Source organism: Callithrix jacchus, chromosome 12, assembly GCF_049354715.1.
Source record: "Callithrix jacchus isolate 240 chromosome 12, calJac240_pri, whole genome shotgun sequence".
In the NCBI taxonomy this organism is placed as follows: Eukaryota; Metazoa; Chordata; class Mammalia; order Primates; family Cebidae; genus Callithrix; species Callithrix jacchus.
In genome coordinates, this window is record NC_133513.1 from 58,180,849 (window position 1) to 58,197,943 (window position 17,095).

Sequence of the window (17,095 nt, forward strand, 5' to 3'; positions counted from 1 at the left end):
AATAATGAGGTGGATGTACAAATGTGAATGATGCAGAATATACATGAAAACACACACACACACGGTGCAGACCCTGTGCTTATGCAGGACCAGGTTTCCCAACCTCAGCACTGTTGACATTTTCGACCATGTAAGTGAGGATTGTCCCGTGCATTATAGAATGTTTGACAGCATCTTTGGCCTCTACCCAGTAATCGCCAATTTGGGTTGTTCGTTTTTGAGACAGGGTCTCACTGTGTTGCCCAGTAGCACAATCATAGTTTACTGCAGCCTCAACCTCCCAGGCTCAATTGATTCTTCCACCTCAGCCTCCTGAGTCACCAAAAGTGCACACCACCACACCCAGCTAACTTTTAAATTTTTTTTGTAGAGATGGGGTCTCGCCATGTTGCCCAGCCTCGTCTTGAACTCCTGAGTTCAAGCAATCCACCTGCCTCAGTTTCCCAAAATGTTGGGATTATAGGCACGAGCTACTGCACCTGGCCCCCACTGATCATCTGTAGCAATCAAAATATCTCCAGGCATTGTTAAGTGTCCCCTGGGGTGGGAAGGTGGGGGTGCCAAATCATCCCAGGGGGAAAACCTCCAGTGTAGCAAGATCCCATTTGGAAAAAAAAATGCCAAGAAAACATATAGATGCAGGATACAAATGGACTCTGGCTGCAGGAAAACACAAGGACTGGTAACAATGGTTGCCTCTAGAAGGGGGCTGGGTAGGTGGAGAGAGAAGGTGGAGTAAGTCTTATGCTTGCTGTGTAACACTGTGCATCAGTACACATTTTACAATGTGTATGTGTAAACTGTCAAAAATTAACTAAAGAAAAATAATGTCGGCCGGGTGTGGTGGTTCATGCCTGTAATCCCAGCACTTTGGGAGGCCAAGGTGGGTGGGTCACCTGAGGTCCAGAGTTTGAGACCAGCCTGACCAACATGGAGAAACCCCGTCTTTACTAAAAATACAAAATTAACTGGGCGTGATGTTGGGGGCCTGTAATCCCTGCTACTCAGGAGGCTGAGGCAGGAGACTCGCTTAAACTGGGTGGTGAAGGTTGCAGTGAGCCAAGATTGCGCCATTGCACTCCAGCCTGAGCAATAAGAGCGAAACTCTGTTTCCAAAAGAAAGAAAAGAAAGAAAGAGGCCGGGCACAGTGGCTCACGCTTGTAATCCCAGCACTTTGGGAGGCCGAGACAGATGGATCACGAGGTCAAGAGATCAAGACCATCCTGGTTAACATGGTGAAACCCCGTCTCTACTAAAAAATACAAAAAATTAGCTGGGCATGGTGGTGCGTGCCTGTAATCCCAGCTACTCAGGAGGCTGAGGCAGGAGAATTGCCTGAACCCAGGAGGTGGAGGTTGCAGTGAGCCGAGATCGCGCCATTGCACTCCAGCCTGGGTAACAAGAGTGAAACTCCATCTCAAAAAAAAAAAATTCATAGTGCATGAATTCTACCTAAGTCCTTAATGTGGCCTCAGCCTTCGGGTATCCACTATCTAGACAGCCTACCCCAGGCTATGTTAGGGCTCCCTACAGCCCCACCACTGTACAAAGATGATCATGAGCACCAGGGACTTTGTCATAAAGCCATAAAGCAACAATTGTTCAACCCTGAATGAGAGGACAGGGAGTTTGTCTGGGCCTCTCATTATCTCTCAATTCTGGGCCAGGCAAGAGATACACAGTTGCTGAACAACAGATGGATAAAGGAAAAACTTACCCGCAACTAAAATAGTATGCATTATTATTATCATTTAGAAACAGGGTCTTGCTCTGTTGCCCAGGCTGGCCTCAAACTCCTAGGCTCAAGCAATCCTCCTTTCTCAGCCTCTGGAGTAGCTGGGACTGCAGGTGTGCCACTGGTGCGCCACTGCACTTGGCTATAAAGTTGTTTACGGCTGGAGCGAATACAGCAATGCCTATGGGGCCTGAATCACCATTTCTTTCATTCATCCTCACCACCAGCGGCAGCATCCACATACACCCTGTTCATCTTTTCCAGAAAGAGGAACAGGCAGTAGCAGTGAGCAAGGGTGGCCAGGACCCCATATCCTGCACAGCCCCCACTTCCGAATGTCCATCCATTTTCTCCAGAAGGTCATGCACGGGGACGACCTGCTCCAGCCTGAGGTTTGGAAACATCTTACTGTGTGTGACCTCGTACAGGGCACCCAGGGACACCCTTGCTCACTGCTACTGCCTGTCCTTCTTTCTGGAAAAGATGAATTTTTTTTTTCCCAAGGGAAGGGCTGATGTTGATGTAGGGGAGTGGGAGGGCAGGAAGGAGGGTCTGGGAAGGAGGGTTGAGACAGGTTAAATAACTCACCTAAGGTTCCTCCAGCACAAGCCTCTGGCCACCCCTCCCAGGTCTAGGCCATTTGAGCTTCTTGGTTCGTCCCCAAAGTTGGGACCTGCATCTAGAATGGCACTTGGCACAGACAAGCTGTCCAAAAATCAGTGGTAAGGCTGGTGCCTGGCAGCTGTTGGCATGAGTGTGTAGAATGGCCAGTGGGGCCATGTCCCCCATGCACCCTGTTTAGCTCATGGTGGGGTGTGAGGCCACCTGCCCCACTGAGAGGGTGAGAACCACCACTGAGTTTTCAGAGTACAAGGTATTGACTTTCTGTCCTCTCTGCTCTCAGGTAGTCTAGGGCTGATGATGTGAGGGAGGCAGAAGGAGCTGGGACCAGAACTCCTGAGCTCTAGTTCCTACTGTGTCTCTACCAAGCTTGCAACCTTGTCTACGTGACAACTTTTCGTCAGGTGTTTGTTCACCTGCAGCATGAAAAGGGCAGTCCCTGCAGCATAAAGGTGCTGTGAGGAACGTATCTGATGCATGGTAAATGCTCGTGAAATAGGGGAGAGGTGAAAAGGCAGGTGTGGGTGGGGGAGTTGCCCTCACGACCCTCTCCCTTCTGGGCCTGGCACCTTGGTAAGGTTTACAAGTTGGGGTGCCTAAATGACAAGCCTCTGAACCTTCTCCTTCCCTCCCTTCCAGGGGAGGGACTTATTTGTAAGTTGCTATTCTAGCCTCCTCACCCCAGAACAGCACAGCGTTCTTCAGATCCTTTCTGATGTTGCCCTAAAAGGGAGAAGCAAAACTGGATTCTCAGACGGGAAACCCAGGCAGGCCGTTTGCCCCCTTGCCCTGCCCAGATAGCTGCGCCTCTGTTTAGCTTTGGAAACCTAGCAGGCAGGTGAGCGGGCAGGTGAGGGACGCTTGGAGCTTCCCAGAGCCAGAAGGTGGGAGAAGGTCATGGTGCCAGAGGTCACAGGGGCATGAGGGAAGGGGATAGGGCCTGGATGGGGGTTACTCAGCAAAGCCCCATGCAGACCCCATCCTGCAGGAGGCCCTTTGCAAGAAGCAGGCCTGTGACATATGTGACATCAGATGGATCTTTGTATCACTTCTCTCCCACTTTCATGGTGCAAGGGCTAGGCCTGCCCCGCTGGCTTAGCTCATGGGAAGAACTGAAAAATCTCTTCCTCCTTCTCTTGGTCCCTCCTAGCCACTAGTACTCAATACTTTATATCCAACCAGGCACGGTGTCTCACGCCTATAATCCCAGCACTTTGTAAGGCCAAGGCAGGTGGATCACCTGAGGTCTGGAGTTCGAGACCAGCCTGGCCAACATGGTGAAACCTTGTTTCTACGAAAAATATAAAAATTAGCTGGATATAGTGGTGGGCACCTGTCATACCAGCTACTTGGGAGGCTGAGGCAGGAGAATCACTTGAACCTGAGAGGTGGAGGTTGCCGTGAGCTGACATTGCGCCACTGCACGGCCTGAGCACCAAGAGTGAAACTCCGTCTCAAAAAAACAAAACAAAACAAAACAAAAATTTTCATCCTCTCAATGCTCTAGCAACTACATAACCACCCAAGGAAAAGGTGGCATCCCCTGCTTGGGTCCCACTGGAGGCTGCTTTGCAGGGTGCCAGGGCCAACAGTGAAGCATGTCAGAGGCGTGTGTCTGGCCATGCCTGGGTGCAGCAGGCAGTGGGACAGCTCCCTCAGCCCACTTTTGCCCGACACCGTGCACACTGACAGAAAACACCAGAGGCAGGGAGAGAAGCACAGTGCTGAGTTCTTTCAGGGCAGTGACCATCTGGTGGGTGCACACCACATGCCGGGGCCTGGGCAGATGCCCAGGTATGGCTGGGATGTGGACTCCTACCCCACCTATAACCATGATACAGTTCTCAAATCCCGGTTCCCGCTCTGTCTCACGTCCCTACCTCCAGGGAATAATGCTCCCGACGGCGTCCACAATCTCCTGAGGCCCTAGTGTGGCTAGTGTGGGCCTCTTACCCTCCATGCTGCCTTGCCCACTCCCTCCCCACTGAGGCCCACACTCCTGCTGGCCTCCCCACTCCCCTTCTGCTTCCCTGACTTCCTCAGGCCTGGAGCCTTCTATGGGATCACATATGGGCACACTTGCCACCCAGACAGGGGAGCACCTGAGCACCTGTTACAACTGTGCTGCCGCCTTGCTTCTCAGCCACATGGGAACTTGGAGGCACAGACAATAAGGCAGCTCCTGCTTCAAACACTCCATGCACTACCTGATAAAACACAAACCCTCTAAGGACCTTCGGGATCCAGACCCTGCTCAGCCCTCCTGCCTCTTCTCCCTGGCCCTTCCTGCCACTCCCCACCTGGGGGCTTCTGCATTGGCTGGCTCCTTCTAAACAATCAGGACTCAGCTCAAATGTCCCCCAATCTGGAGTACTTCCCTGACCCCTGACCGAATGTGAACCACCCTCATCACTTTCCCTCCAGGCACCCTGCTTTACTCCCTTCATAGATGGAAATGTGCTTGCTGATGGCCCCTCATCCCTGAGTATGATGGCTCCGGGAGAGGAGAGCTTTATCTGTCTGCTCCACCCTTGCATCTCCAGTGCCCAGAATTATACATGGCACAGAGCGGATGCTTCATAAATACTTGCTGAATGAATGAAGGAATGAAGGAATGAATGTCCTTCCCAAAGTGCTGAGCCCAGTGCAAGATGCATAATCATTCTAAGTTGACAGAAGATATGAAAAGTATGAAAAAAAAGGCAGTTGCCCCACAGTTGAGTGGCACACGTGTGCACAGGCTGTCAGCATGAGCGTGCAGGCCACAGGTGCATGCTAAGGGCGTGTGCTGAGAACCTGTGCCGGGAGCATGGTGCACACCATGGACACCGACGATGGGCAAAACTGCACATAACTGCAGTCCCTTGAATTCTTGTTTCCATCCAGCCTCTCACAGCTGTGGGCTAACAAGGGGGAGGGCAGAAAACAGCCTGAGCCATCCGCAGACAAAAGTGAGCAAGGGGACGCTGTGGGAAAAGGGGGCCGTGAGCTGAGGCCTCGAGAGCACCAGCAAGTGAGGCTTCAGCTTCCCTCCCTTCTCTCCCGCAGGGGTCTTTCTGCTCAGGCCTCCCTCGTGACTTGGCAAGATGCCTCCCAGAGAACGAAGTTTTCTACTTGGATAGCCTCCAGTCAGGTCCTTCCACTGAGGCCCAAAATGGACTGCAGCCCGTTCCAGCCTCCTCCGGGGAAGGTGGGGGTCCCAGCAAGTCGGCTGTGATAAGGGACGGCCCTGCCAGACATTGCATCAGGCAGCAAAACTCCACTCCCCTCGCCTGCCCGGGGCCAAGAGCACAGTGGGGTGGGGCGGGAAGGGGGGAGATTGGGGGGCCTCAGCTGTTGCTGGCCCGGCCTCTCGGCCTTTCCCACGGGGAGGAGGAGGAGTTGCATGGGAAAGAGGAGCCAAGGGAGGGCAAGAGCTGGTGACAGAGGAGCTCCGAGGCAGAGTGGGAGTTCCAAGGCAGAGCGGGAGCCCCGAGGCCGAGTGGGAACACTGAAATCCACTGTGGGAAAGCTCCGCATGTGCTGGGCGCTGGGAGGCCAGCCTGACCTGCTTCCACCTGGTTGCCAAATACCTTGGAGTAGGCTCTTTTGTGAGTTTTCTCAGAATCTGCAGAGTGGAGACAGAGGCAGGGCAGGGAAGCCTCCAGGCCACTGGCACAGCAGGGCAGGGAGATGGAGCTCCTATGCCAGCCTGCCTTGGTTTTTATTTTTCATTTTTACTTTTTAATTTTGTTCTTATCATTTAGCTCAAAATGTCAACTGCCTCAGTTTTAGATGAGAAGAGCTTGTCCATCCAGTGGCCTGTCCAGGCCAGGTTCCATCACATTTGGGGACACACGCAGACAGCTTGGGAAGGCCAAGGCCACCCAGTCAGGAGCGTGGTGTCTGACAGGAGAGTAAATGACCAGCCCAGAGGCTGCTGAATGAGCCAGTGAGTGAAGAAGAGCAGGAATAAAAGAACAGGAAGTGAATGAATGGCTGGCTCCAGCTCCCCCCACACTGTACACACCCTATACAGCCCTGGGGCTATGGGGCTGTTACTTTCGAGAGCATCCTAGCACCCCAGGGCTCCAGCGTCCTCTTCCTCTCCAAAGAAAGAACCGATCTTTGATTTCCTTGTGTCCAATCACCCCCAAGACTGAGTAGAAGCAGGCAAAGGTGAAGATGTGTGTCACCTGAACATCAGTGGATGTCCACGTGGCTGTAAAGGGGTGAGGGTGAGTGCCATAGGTGGACCTTGGGTCTAAGGGCCAGCCTGGCAGGAGTGGGGCTGCCATAGACTCTAAGCCAGCCCCAGCCAGGACAGGCCTGGCTGCCCCTCGGCCCTTTATGCCTGCGCAGGGCTGTGGGGAAGCACATTTTCTTGCCCCCATTGGACACGATCCCTTCCAACAGCTGCAGGAAGTACAGGATCCCAGAGAGCAGCTTCAGGCCTCCCTGTCAGGGTGGAGAGGCAGGAGCTGACCCACACCTCCTGGCTTCACTGCACTTGCCTCGTCAGGAGCTGTGGCTGAAGCTGGTGTCCAGGATGCCTTCAACCATGCAGCCGGGCAGCCTGGAGAGGAGTGTGCTGGCTCATTCAGAACTGACCTGGACATAGACCAGGATTCATGGCCAAGGATGTGGCCCCAGCCCTGAACTCCAGCCTGTGAGAAGCATGGCGAGCATCTTATCAGAGCTGGCAGGCTGGGTAACTGCAGTGCATTGGCACAGTGAAAGCAAGCCATGCAGGGGGCACCGTCACCGACGCAGAGCTACAAAAACATAACGTTATGAGTCTTTTCACCTTATACCCTTTGACTGACTTTTTTGGGGGGGACACAATCTCACTCTGTCACCTGGCTGGGGTACGGTGGCATGATCTTGGCTCAGTGCAGCCTTTACTCAGGCAATCCGCCCACCTTAACCTCCTAAGTAGCTGGGAGCACAGGTGTGCACCACCATGCCAGGCTACTTTCTTTTTTTAAATCACGTATGGAGACAGGGTCTCTACATTGCCCAGGCTGGTATTCTCTTTTATACTGTTTGAATTTTGGTAACTATACACCTGTATGAGTTTATTACTTTTAAAAATCAAATCCAAAATTTCAAAAGAGGAAGGCACGATCACTTTGGAAGTGGTATGAAAAATACATTAGAAGAGGGAGGGACTGGAGGCCAGGAGCCCAGTCAGTCCCTTCTGCAGGGACTGCAGAAGGGAACCAGGAGAGAGCAGGCGGCTGAGCGAGGCGGTGGCAGAAAGGTAGAGGGGAGGTCACACCCGTGAGATGCTCGAGAAGTCAAAACAAAACAAACAATAAAGAGAAACAGGAAAATGCCCCCAGCAATGCCTGTGGGTGGGGGGAGGTTAGGGGGACAGAGGAAGCTAGGAGGAGCCCAGCTCTTGCCTCGGACGATAGCAGTCTGTTCTCCACGGCACCCACAGTGCCTGGCACGCAGCAGGGCTCAGTCAGTGTTTGTGAAGCAAATGAATGGGCTTATGCACTGCCTTAAAGAGTAAGGTGCTGTTTGCTGTAGTTTCCTGTAGGCTGGTGGTCTCCCCCCAGAGCCAGCAGAACATTGGGCACATAAACGATGCTTAATTAATATTCCAGTGAAATAAGAAGGCCGGCATAAAGTTAATTTATTTGCTTAGAAAGATGTATTGCCCAGAAAGATGCTTATGTTTTGACGCTGAACCAAAAAATAGGACATATCAGTATCTCCAGTTGCAGTCTATTTTATTTTTTTTCAAAAGTGTGTGTAAACACACATATGCACCCACACACAGACACATACAGGGTGGGAGAGAGAGAGATAGAGAGTCTTGGCAAAATGTCTGACAAAGTTAGCAATGAGTGTCTCTGAAGCCATGGGTGCCTTCAGTTTCCTTGCTTTTACTTACTGTCTTTGAGGCCCTGTGACCTTAGGCAAGGAACTTAAAGCTCTTTGAGTATAGTTTTCTCAAAGGCGAAATAGGCATATTTACAACAACTACTGTATACTCAGTGGCTGTGAGAAGTTTAATGAGATGATGCTGGCAAAATGCTTCACCTACGCCTGAGATGTGTTAGGTGGTACCAAGAAGGAACCACTGGCCTTATTTTTACAGATGCAGCAGAGTCAGTGGTTTGTACACTGGTGATGAGTGTTACAATGGGGGGAGGTGTCTCAGTTCCCCCCAAACCAACAGAACGAGGGAAACAGTGATGACCTGGCCTGGCCACCAGCTGGCAGTGTCCTTAACCCAATCATTTAGTGGATGGCATTTGGGCCTGGCCTCTCATCCTGCCTCTCACCTCTCTGGGGATAAACTTGCTGACTTGTCCTGTCCCAGGCACTGAGTATGGTTTTCTCTGCCCCAGGCACAGGACTGCTGGGTGGTGGAATGTGTACCATGCCCTGAGGCAGCAGGTCAGCTAGAGAAAGATGGAAACACTAGAGCCAGACCCCAAGGCATGCCCTCCCCTCAGCTGCCCTGCAGGATCCAGCTGCTCCCACCTTCCCTGTGGCCTCTCATGGCCAGAAAGGACTGAGCAGGCCTCAGGAATGGTGGGAGCCATGGGTATGGGATGAACACAAAGGACAGCAGCTTTCTCCGCTCTGGCTGCTATGTGAAGGTCCTGGTGTGAGGCCTGAACCCAGCAGGTCTCAGAATGGTTGGGCCAAGAACAAGCAGAAATGCCAGTGGATTTTGTCCCTAAGACATAACCCTGTTGTTGGCTGTAGCTCAGGTCAGCAGCCTTACACAAAGCAGTCTCGCTTGCCAATGCTACTTGTGCTTTTCTTCCACTGTGCAAGTCTGAGGGGGTATTTCTTTCTTTCTTTTTTTTTTTGTCTGATATGGAGTCTTGCTCTGTGGCCCAGGGCAGAGTGAGGTGGCATGATCTTGGCTCACTACAACCTCATCTCCCCGGTTCAAGCAATCCTCCTGCCTCAGTCTCCTGAGTAGCTAGGATTACAGGCATGTGCCACCACACCCAGCTAATTTTTGTATTTTTGGTAGAGATGGGATTTTGTCATGTTGGCCAGGGTAGTCTCAAACTCCTGACCTCAGGTGATCTGTCCACCTTGGCCTCCCAAAGTGCTGGAATTACAGGCATGAGCCACTGCACCCAGCCTGGGGGGTGTTTCTTTCTAAGTGGTTCAAGAGAAATCTGTCCTGTACACCAACTCACTAATCAGGAGAAAACATGGCGCTTGTCCTGAAACTGCAAAACATCAGGACTGAAAAGAGCTCGGTAATTTACTTATCCATTCTTCCTCACTTTTCATTTATAGAAACTCTGGTTCAGAGAGGTCAACTGCTCGACCAAGGTATAAACTGGGTAGTGACAAAACCCAAACTACCACCAGGTTTCCTGTCTCCCAGGTTAGTGACATCCCTGCCCAACTGCATCATCCTGACTCTTACAGCTTAGGCTGCTCCAGAATCTTCAGCATAAGAATGGCAAATACATGGCACACCTTCCACCACCTAGCAGGCCTGTGCCTGGGGCAGATATCACTAATCAATCACCATCCTTTTCTCAGCTGAGACTGGATATAGCCTTACAACCGTCTCAAGGCAGGGCCAATCCATTAGAGTTGGTGTGTAAGATAAAGCCCATGGCCTTCACCACTTTTCAGAATCCTCACTGGCTACCAAACGGAATTCCTCACCATGTCTTGGTTTAGTATTCTACCACGTGACACGACCCACAATGCCAGCCCAAATTCCAGCTCTCCTCTTGCTTACATAACCCCTTCATTCAAGCACATATGCCTTGTGCATGCAGCTTTCAAGCCTTTAGCCCATAAAGCCCTTTATTGCACAAAACACCACAGGCCATACTAATTGTGAGGTTATTGAGAATAGCTCAGGACAGCTGGGCACAGTGACCCAAGCCTGCAATCCCAGCATTTTGGGAGTCTCAGGCAGGTGTATCACTTAAGATTCAGAGTTTGAGACCAGCCTGGCCGACATTGTGAAACCCTCTACTAAAGACACAAAAGTTAGCCAGGCGTCGTGGCTAACTTTGCAATGCTTGCAATCCCAGCTACTTAGAAGGCTGAGGCAGGAGGATTGCTTGAACCCAGGAGGTGGAGATTGCAGTGAGCTGAGATGGTGCCACTGCACTCCAGTCTGGGTGACAAAATGAAACTTAAAAAAAAAAAAAGAATAGTTAAGCATTAAAGTTTGCGAAAAATCAGCCTTGTGAAAAGAACTGCAATGAATACGAAGTTCTCCTTATAATTCTACCTTTGTCCCTTGCTTGACTTGTGATTTCATGAATGAGGAGGAGGTGGAGTTACAGCGAGCCTAGGAAATTGCACAGAACTGCTGACAATCCATTCCACACCACGGCTGGCAAAGATCTTGACCCAGCTAATGTTATATTATTACTTACATGCCTTTATATGTTTTTACGAATACGAGCGGGCCAGATTTTATTGTGCTTTGCTTTATTATGCCTCACAGATACAAACCAAAGGTGGTGGTAGCCCTGCCGTAAGCAAGTCTGTCAGCACCACTTTTCCAATGGCATGAGCTCGCTGTGTGTCTCGGTGTCACATTTTGGTCATTCTCGCAATATTGCAGACTTTTTCATTATTATTATGCCTGTCATGGTGATTTGTGATCAGTGATCGTTGATGTTACTATTGTAATTGTTTTGGGGTGCCAAAACCACACCCATAGAAGGCCATGGATTTAATCGATAGATGTGTGTGTTCCAACCGCTCCACCAACCAGCCATTCCCTGGTCTCTTTCCCTCTCCCCAGGCCTCTCCCTGTTCCCTGAGATACAACAATATTGAAATTAGGCCAATTAATAAGCCTACCATGGCCTCTAAGTGTTCAAGTGAAAGAAAGAGTCACACTTTTGTTGCTTAAAATCAAAAGCTAGAAATGATGGAGCTTAGTGGGGAAGGAATGCTGAAAGCCAGAAAGGCTGAAAGTGAGGCCTCTTGCACCAAACAGCCAAGTTGTGAGTGCAAAAGACAAGTTCTTTTATTTATTTATTTATTCTTCTAATCTTATGACAGTGTTGTTTTTTTTTTTTTTTTTGAGACAAACTCTCGCTCTGTTGCCCAGGCTGGAGTGAAGTGGCGTGATCTCAGCTCACTGCAACCTCCACCTCCTGAGTTCAAGTGATTCTTGTGCCTCGGCCTCCTGAGTAACTGGGATTACAGGTGCCTGCCATCATGCCAGGCTAATTTTTATATTTTAAGTAGAGAGGGGATTTCACCATGTTGGCCAGACTGGTCTCAATCTCCTGACCTTAAATGACCTGCCCACCTCAGCCTCCCAAAGTGCTGGGATTGCAGGTGTGAGTCACCACACCCGTCTGGAAAAGTTCTTGGAGGAAGTTAAAAGGGCTACTCTAGGGAACACACAAACGACAATAAAGTGACATGGACTTACTGCTATATGGAGAAAGTTTGAGTGATCTGGGTAGAAGATCAAACCAACCACAACATTCCTTTAATCCAAAGCCTAAACCACAGCACGGCCCTAACTCCCTTCTATTCTAGGAGAGCTGAGACAGATGAGGAAGCTGCAGAGAAGCTGCCAGTTTTGGTTGGTTCATGAGGTTTAAGGAAGAAGATATCTCCACAACATAAAAGTGCGAGGTAAAGCAGTAAGTGCTGATGGAGAAGTGGCAGCAAATTATACCGAGGATCTAGCTAAGATCACTGATGTAGGTGGCTGCAGTAATCAATAGGTTTTCAATGTATGGAAGGAGATGCCATCTAGGACTCCCATAGCTGGAGAGGAGAAGTCCATGCTTGGCTTCAAAGCTTCAAAGGACAGACTGATTCTCTTGTTAGGGACTAACGTAGCTGGTGACTTTAAGGTGAAGCCAATATTCGTTGACCTTTCCAAATCTCCTAGGGACCTTAACAATTAAGATCTACTATGCCTGTGCTCTGTAAATGGAACAAGTCTGGATGACAGCGTATCTGTTTACAGTATAATGTATTCAGTATTTTAAGCCCACTGTTGACACCTATTGCTTAAAATATTACTACTCATTGACAATACACCTGGTCACCCAAGAGGTCTGACGGACAGGTAAGAGGAGACTAATGTTTCCATGTCTGCGAACACAACAATCGTTCTGCAGCCCATGGATCAAGGAGGAATTTTGACTTTAAAGTCCTTTTTGTAATTAATTTTTTTTTTTTTTAGAGACAGGGTCTTACTCTGTCACCCAGGCTGGAGTGCAGTAGCATGATTATGGCACACTGTAGCCTCAAACTCCTGGGCTCAAGCAATCCTCCTGTCTCAGCCTCCCAAGTAGCTGGGACTGCAGGTACATGGTATTTCACCTGACTAATTTTTTTTTTTTTGAGATGGAGTCTTGTTTTGTCACCCAGGCTGGAGTGTAGTGGCATGATCTCGGCTCACTGCAACCTCCGCCTTCTGTGTTAAAGTGATTCTCCTGCCTTAGCCTCTCTAGTAGCTGGGATTACAGGTGCTTGCCACCACACCCAGCTAATTTTTGTGGCAGTGCACTCCAGCCTGGGCAACAAGAGCAAAACTCCATCTCAAAAACAACAAAAAAAGAATATTCCATAAACATAATTGACAAAGCAGCAGTGGCGTTAGAAAGAATTGACTCTAATTCTGGAAGAAGTGCTACTGGGAATCAAACAGCATTGCATGTTACAGAGAAGTTTGTCATGAAAAGAAGAGTCAATTGATGCAGTCAACTTTACTGTTGTGATAATTTTAAGAAATTGTGGCTGGGTGCAGTGGCTCATGCATGTAATCCCAGAAGTTTGGGAGGCCCAGGCGGGAGGATCCCTTGAGCCCAGGAGTTTGAGACCAGCCTGGGCAACACAGTGAGACCATGCCTCCACAAATAATAAAAACATTAGCTGGGTATGGTGGCACACACTTGTGGTCCCAACTACTCGGGAGGCTGAGGTGGGGGCACTGCCCAGGCGATCAGGACTGCTGCAAGCCATGATCGCAGCACTGCACTCCCACCTGGGCAACAGAGCGAGACCTCATCTCAAAAAAAGATTAAGAAATTGCCACAGCCACCCTAATCTTCAGCAGTTAGTCAGCAGTCATCAACGTTGCGGCTAGACCCTCCCCAGCAAAGAGACTACAACTTGCTCGCTAAAGGCTCAGATGATTGTTAGCATTTTTTAAAGAAAATAAAGTATTTAAATTAAGGTATGTACTTTTTTTTTTGGACATGCTACAGTATACTTGATAGACTACAGTATATTGTAAATGTAATTTTTTTTTTTTTTGGAGTTTTGCTCTTGTTGCCCAGGCTGAAGTGCAATGGCGATGATCTCAGCTCACTGCAACCTCCGCCTCCTGGGTTCAAGTGATTCTCCTACCTCAGCCTCCTGAGTAGCTGGAATGACAGCTGCCTGCCACCAGGCCTGGCTAATTTTTTGTATTTTTAGTAGAGACGGGGTTTCACCATGTTGGCTAGGCTGGTCTCGAACTCCTGACCTCAGGTGATATGCTCGACTTCGCCTCCCACAGTGCTGGTATTACAGTCAGCGCACCCAGCCATATAAACGTAACTTTTATATGCACTGGGAAACAAAAAATTTGTGTGACTTGCTTTATTGTGATATTAATTTTGCTGCAGGGGTCTGGAACTGAAACCTGCAGTATCTCTGAGGTATGCCTGTAACAACCAAAATATAGAAAGTTTTAGGGCTTCCCCCAAAAGGTTTTGGGTTGTGGGGAAATTTGGGGAAGGCCGCTGGAGGGTGTCTGGAGTGTGAACATAATCTCCTGTGAGTATTTCAGCAGAAAAAGGCAGAGGGCAACTGCCCAAAGAAAGCACAGACATGCAGAGCAGAACGACAGTCTGTGTGATGCCATTTTTCATATATTTGATTAGCGAAGAACAAAACGCCCTGGAATATTCTGTGGGGGTGAATTTATGAGGAACTGACTGGCAGAGACGTGAGGCTCATCAAGTGGCCATGGGCTCCTCCACATTTCCCAGACTTTTTCTGCAGTCAGGTGGAGGCCATATGACTGGTTCTGACAGGTAGGATGTGGGTGAAAGTGATGTAAGCCACTTTGCTTAAAATTATCCCACACCTTCATCCAGGCCTCTCTTCCCTGGCTGTGGTAGCAGTGGAGGCCACATGTTCCAACTGGCTTAGTTCATGATGGAAGCAGCCTGGATCCCTGAGATGCTGCTTGGAGAGCCGTCCCATCTGCGTAGATGTGATACAAGAGAAAAACAAGCCTTTGCTGTGCTGAATACTGAGCTTCTAATTGTGCCTGCAGCATAAAATAGAACCTAACCTGTCCTGTCCTAACACGTAATGTTCATGGAGGTGTCCTTTCTGAGCACAATTTGGTCAAACCATCACAGTTTTAAATATGCATACTCTTTGCTATGATCTGAATGTTTGTCCCCTCTAAAATTTTTGTGTTGTAATCGAATCCCCAGTGTGCTAGCATTAAGAGGTAGGGCCTTTGGGAAGTGACTAGGTCACTAGTGTGGAGCCCTCATGAATGGGATTAGTGTTCTTTTAAATTAAGAGTCCTGAGGGGGCTTGTGTGCCCCTTCCATCAGGTGAGGATGCGACAGGTAAGTGCCATCTTGGAAGCAGAGAGCAGCCCTCCCCAGACCAAATCTGCTGGCTCCTTGATTTTGAAATTCCCAGCCTCCAGAACCATAAGCCATAAATTTCTGCTATTTGTAAGTTTCCCAGTATACGATATTTTGTTATAGCAGCCCCAAAGTCTGCTATATAACACTCTTCGACCCAGGAATTCCACTTCTAGGAACTAATCTTGCAGACATGCTTGCATGAATACAACAAGGACACATACAACCATAAATTGATTATAATTACAAAAGTTTAACTATGACCTTAATGCATGTTAATAGTCAAAATCAAAACAAAAACAAAAATCCGCAACTTGCTAGCTCAATGTTCGGTACGTTTACCAGTGCAATATTCTGTAATGATCAAAAAGAAAGAGGCAGTTCTGCAGGGCTGACATAAAACAGTGTTCAAGACACGGGCGATAAAGGCAAGGGCAAGAGTATGTGTGGCATGCTACCAACCACCTAAAAACTGGGCTGGAGCCACACAAACGGCATGTGCTGGATATCTTTGGAGATGGAAACAAGAGACTGACGAGAGTGGCTGAGAGAACCGGGAAACAGGTGGGAACTGTCACTGGACTTTGAACTTATGCTTTCTTCTACTATTTAAATTTGTTACCATGTTATTAAAATAAAATATCAAAATACTCTGAAAGTGTTTATAAAAATAAGTAGAAATAAAAAGCATACGGAGTTGTGTCCCAGTCCATCATCCTACACACAGTTAGCGCTTAATATCTACTTGAATGACCAAGTCCATCTAAGCAGCTTTATGACGAACCTAACCAAGAACAGGCAAGAGGGAGCCTGACAAAGATGGCGACTGCACCAGGTTTCCAGCATTTTTTTTTTTTTGAGACAGGGTCTTGCTTTGTTGCCTAGACTGGAGTGCAGTGTGGTCATAGCTCACCTCAGCTTCAACCTCCTAGACACAAGTGAACCTCCTGCCTCAGCCTCCCAAGCAGCTGGATCACAGGCATGTGCCACCACACCTGGCTATTTTTTAAAAACTTTTTTCGAGAGACAGGGTCTTTCCCTGTTGCCCAGACTGGTCTTGAACTCCTGGGTTCAGGCTGAGGGTGGCAAATTATTTCCTTTTCTTTCTTTTTAATTTTTTTGGAGACAGTCTCACTCTTTCACCCAGGCTGGAGTGCAGTGGTGTAATCTTGGCTCATTGCAACCTCCACCTCCTGGGTTCAAGAGATTCTCCTGCCTCAGCCTCCTGAGTAGCTGGGATTACAGGCACATGCCAGCATGCCTGGCTAATTTTTACATTTTTTGTAGAGATGAGTTTCACCATTTTGGTTAGGCTGGTCACAAACTCCTGACCTCAAGCGATGCGCCTACCGTGGCCTCCCGTAGTGCTGGGATTACAGGTGTGAACCACCACAACTTGATCTGGCAAATCATTTTTATCTCATGAATAAAAGCTAATAGATTGGTAATTGGCAGCCTGGAGCACTTTAATGAGAAGAATTCTGAGGTCAGGCTTGTTTTCTGTGGGAAAGAATGTGGCAGTTGATTAATGATGTCTGCCGTGTGTATAGATAGAGTGTATTAGGCTGTTTTTGCATTGCTATAAAGAAATACCTAAGACTGGGTAATTTATAAGGAAAAGCAGTTTAATTCGCTCATAGTTCTACAGGCTGTACAGGAAGCATGGTGTTGGCATCTGCTTGGCTTCTGGTGAAGCCTCAGGGAGCTTTCATTCATGGTGGACAGTGAAGCAGGAGCAGGCACTTCAAATGAGAGAGAGAATGAGGAAGTGCCACACGCTTTTAAATGACCTGATCTGGCAAGAACTCATTATGAGGAAGACAGCACCAAGCCATGTGGGATCCACCCTCATGAGCCAAACACCTCCCACCAGGCCCCACTTCCAGCCCTGGGGATTACAATTCAACATGAGATTTGGGCGGGGACAAATATCGCAACTATATCACAGGGGAAGGGCTAGCACATGTGTCACGTTCTTGTTACCCCTGCTTTAGGAGGAGACGGCTAAGGAAGGCTAGGAATCTTCTGGGCCCTGGAGTCCTTTATCTTTCCTCCTCCCTCACGTGCCCTATTTTTTTTCCATTTTGGTCATGCTCATTATTGCAAATCGCTGTGCCCACGTGTGGGGTTTGGAGCTTTTGTCAGTTTTATCAATTAGCAACCTTTTGACCA

The 17,095-nt window shown here is 48.9% G+C and overlaps 1 protein-coding gene across 4 annotated transcripts in view; it reads right to left on the reverse strand.

Moving 5' to 3' along the window:
- CHST3 (carbohydrate sulfotransferase 3) overlaps positions 1–17,095 on the reverse strand; it is a 48,011-nt gene that overhangs the window by 8,362 nt on the left and 22,554 nt on the right. The window lies entirely within an intron of this gene.